Below are 4,561 nucleotides of genomic sequence, written 5' to 3'. Positions count from 1 at the left end.
TATTCCCTATCTCGATCCCGCTAAATCTCAGCACCTAAAAAGGAATAACAACTATAAGTACATGACAGAGTGAGAAATATTATATAATGAGCATAAGGGTAAAACATTACCATGGATAACTATTTGGCAAAAAAAAAAAAAAAAAAAAAAATAGAGATTAGTTTGGTAACTAAAACACATAAGTAGAATGCGGAAATCATATAAGCAAATAATCATGACCACGGTACAGAACAGAATAGAACAGAAGTCACTAGAGTGACAATCAGAAGCCAATGGTTTATTTAAGTCCCCCAAGGCATGGGACTCCCGTGGTGGTACTTATAGAAAATAATTATTTACAAAATCATTGTTAAATAATTTCTAAAACTTAAACATTCATATCTATGGATTTCAATTTAAGCAAATAGATTTAAGAAAATAATCAACGTAATTGAAATAAATAAATAAATAAATAAAACACTACGATTTATTCCCAATCTCGATCCCGCTAAACCTCATCACCTGAAAGGGGATCACAGCTATAAGCACATGACAGAGTGAAAAATATTATACAATGAGCATAAGGGTACGAAATTTACCATGGATAATTATTTGGCAAAAAAAAAAAAAATATTAGTTCGGTAACTGAAACAAATAAGCTGAGTGCGGAAATCATATAAGCAAATAATCATAACCACAGAACAGAACAGAGGTCACTGGAGTAACAATCAGAACAGAGGTCAATGGATCCATGACAAACAGAGGGCCACAAGGTAATCAATCTGAAGCCAATGGTTTATTTAAGTCCCCCAAGGCATGGGACTGCTGTGGTAGTACTTATAGAAAATAATTATTTACAAAATCATTATCAAATAATTGTTAAAATTTTAACAAACATATCCATGGGTTTCATTTTAAGAAAATAGAGTTCAAAAAAATAATAAACGTGCTTGAAATCTAAATATAAGTTAAATACATAACTTGTATAAAATAAATTATAGTAACTCAAAACATACGTAAAATTTGTTATGGTAACTCAAGATGTAATATAACTCACATGAATATTAATTTCAACTTTTTACTTTCCGTTAACTACGACCAACTAAATACTCCTAACTAAACTCAAAGTTTTATATAAAAATAACTAGAGGGCAAAGAGAGACTAAGAGAGTTTGAGGAAAAGGTGAGGTTGCATTAGATGATGGATATCTATATATATAGGAGGATGTGTGGGCAGCAAGAGGTGTAGGCAGGAAGCCAACTTGAGGGACACGCCTCTTAGTCGCACATAAAATGTTATGTTTCAGTATATTTTGATTTAGGAAAAATATAGAGAAAAATATAATAAAAATACCATGATACTTAGAAAATAATATTCTAGGCACTAAGGCAAAAGCTCTTCCTTGGCATTTTTGGTCCTTCTTCACTCCTCCAGGTATCGCGGGTTTTGGGGCTGGTCTAAAGGGGCCTGCTATAGGATTAGTAAGCTTTGGGCAATCTTTCAGCAAGTGGCCAACTTGACCACATTTAAAACATGCTCTTGTGTCTCGATGGCATCGTCCCCAATGAGTTCTCCCACAAGTAGGGCAATTTGGAATGGTGCCACCTCCGCGGTTAGTAAGACATTGATTGCTTTAACTAGTTGAGCTCGTATTTACCTTCTTTGGAGGTGCATCACTAAATCTTCTATTGTTTTTTTCCCAGAATCGCTTCTTTTGGCTCGTTTCCCCGGAACACGAGGCCTTAATCCCTTTTTCTGCAATATAAGCTCAATCCACCACTTCTGTATAGGTTGGCATTTTCAAAACCTCAATCTTATTTCTAATGTCTTCATCTAAGCCGACTTTGAACATTCTAGCTTTCTGGGCTTCGGTGGGAATGACATATGTCGCAAATCGAGCCAATTACGTGAACTTGCTCTCGTATTCAGCCACCGTCATTGTTTCTTGCTTTAGGTGTATGAATTCTGATGCCTTTTGTTTTCACAGCGAATCTGGAAAGTATTTTTCCAAGAATCTTGCCCAGGTCACGATTTCTTCTTTTTCTATGGTAAGAAGCCACCATTCCTGTGCCTCGTCTTTGAAGGTGAATGCGGCAAAGGCTACCTTCCATCAATCTGTACAAGGTAGTGTGCAAAAAATCTTCTCCATGTCCCTAACCCAAGCTTTTGCAACTAGTGGGTTTGGACTGCCAGTGAGTGTGGTGGGTTTCAAATCCTAGAACTTTTTATCATAACTGGTTCTTCTCACCGTTCGAGCATTCCATTATTCATCTTGGTTTGTAGGGCCCGCAGAAAACTCCTAACTACTCTTTCCATGATTTGCTCCATTGGGTCGGCACCGCTAACTGACGATTCGGTTCCAGTTCCATCATTAGCCATCACTGCAAGGTGAAAATGGTTAGTGGACTAGTCCAAATTATTAGGTACTTAGTCATTGCAATATTACATCTATGATGCACAAAGATACCATAACAACACATATATATTTTCCATAACACATGTCTTAAAGATACCATAACAACATATATATAATTTCTATAACACGTGTCTTACTTATACATAAGGTGTTAGTACAACATACTTAGATAACAATCAAGAGACGTCGATCACCTCTGTGTTGGGTGGAAGTTAGGAACAGGAAGTTATTAGGCCATGAAATCGAGCAAATAACGAGTGATAGAATTCAACTCATCCAACGGCGAATTCGCACTGCCCAGAGCCACCAGAAAAGCTATGCAGATACACGGAGACAAGACTTAGAATTTCAAATAGGAGATCATGTGTTCCTAAAGATCTCACCAACAAGAGGGATTATCCGATTTGGGAAGCAAAGAAAGCAAAACCCACGTTACATCGGGCCATTCGAGATATAAGAAAGGATTGGTCTTGTGGCATATCGCCTTGCACTGCCACCTGAACTGTCCAATGTCCACAATGTATTGCATATGTCGATGCTCTGGCTATATCTTCGAGATCCAGAACATGTTATTGATAATGAAGACCTCGAGGTTCAAAACGATCTCTCTTATGAAGAGCAATCGATACAGATCCTCAACCGTCGTGATCAAATTCTCCGAAACAAAGACTACACCCCAAATGTTAGATGCTATTAAAATTTGTAGTATAAAAAAATAAAAATTTAAATAAAAATTGGATATTTTTCTGAATTTTTCTGAATAGTTAATTGTCTATATATTTTTATACTGAAAATTATTTCAAAAAAAATAATTTAAGTTTCTATTATATTTTGATATTATTTTTTGAGTATCATGGTATTTTTTTATAAAAAAAAAAAACCAAAAACCATTGCTCTGATACCACTTTTGTTACGACCCAAAATCAGTACCCAAAGGTTCGGCGTTGCAACAACATAATACAAATAAAATAATTCTAAATTTTTTGATTTAGTAGTTGTTGCTCGCTTTTCGTGCTCCTTTTGGAAGACGACTAGCCCTACAGTTCGGACTCCAGTGGTTTTGAATATGATCTCACAAAGTGCAATGTGAAACAGTGAAAACACAAAATAGTCCAAATCCAGCAATTTTTTTGGAAAATTGATGTTTGAATCAAATGCCAAAAATGGATTGCTTTGCCAGATTTCAGAGTTGTCACTTAAATATTTTTGAAAAATTTAGGAAACCCGAGACTCGTGCCAAAAGCCACTTATCCGTTATCACCAAAGTGTCTCGAATCGGGAACTTAGGCACGAGAGGGAAAGGTTATGGATTGAGCACCCCACTCGCCTGATCAAAGATCGACCTCTACTAATCATGATGTAATTTTTATTTACGTTATATGCTCTTGTTCCGATTTTCTTAGCTATTTTTACTATGTGACGCACACAAGTATAGATTAATTTGTAAGAATTAGAACATTTGATTTCATGTTTGTTTTTTGAAAAGAGTTTGTGAATATGCCACTTGACAAAGTGGGCTTAAAATTTAATCAAACTATCACAATTCAAGCAATTAGCCTTCATCCACAGGCATTCAAACTGTTATATCATTTAAGCAATTAGCCTCATGAAAGTATGCTTGGCATGGCAACACGAACATTCGATGCAAGATGTTAAACTCAAAATTGCTCACCTAGTACTCCCAGCCAAAACAAAGCAAAATAATTAGAAAAATATGCATGCTCCTAATTAATGCAATATTACTAAATGCAACACACAGATTATGTAATTTATAGGCTCGGCTATGAGTATGGCATATGATTCCATTCAAGACATGCAATAAAGCACATAATCAAGCAATGGATTTGGACATTGACATTGGGTTAGTATGATGAGCCGAACCTTGGATGCATGCAAGACAATTGATGCAATGCATAAGATTGCTAATTTGAAAAATGATGTTCTATACTAACCATCGTAAGCAAGTAAGTAAAAAAGAGAAAAATGTAGGGTTGAAAGACATACAACTTATTACACATTTGCCCTCGTGCAAGATGGTGCGAATCAAAGTCCGAGAGTCTGAATTAAACTAATTATTACAAAACCAAATAAATAAATTAAAGAATGAACTAACTAACTACTCTATTACAACAAGGATAATAATGAGAAATAAACTAGCTATCTAA

This window comes from Camellia sinensis, chromosome 9 (genome assembly GCF_055761805.1).
Source record: "Camellia sinensis isolate YWXY chromosome 9, ASM5576180v1, whole genome shotgun sequence".
In the NCBI taxonomy this organism is placed as follows: Eukaryota; Viridiplantae; Streptophyta; class Magnoliopsida; order Ericales; family Theaceae; genus Camellia; species Camellia sinensis.
The sequence above is the reverse complement of the archived record's forward strand: the minus strand, read 5'-3'. Positions refer to the sequence as shown.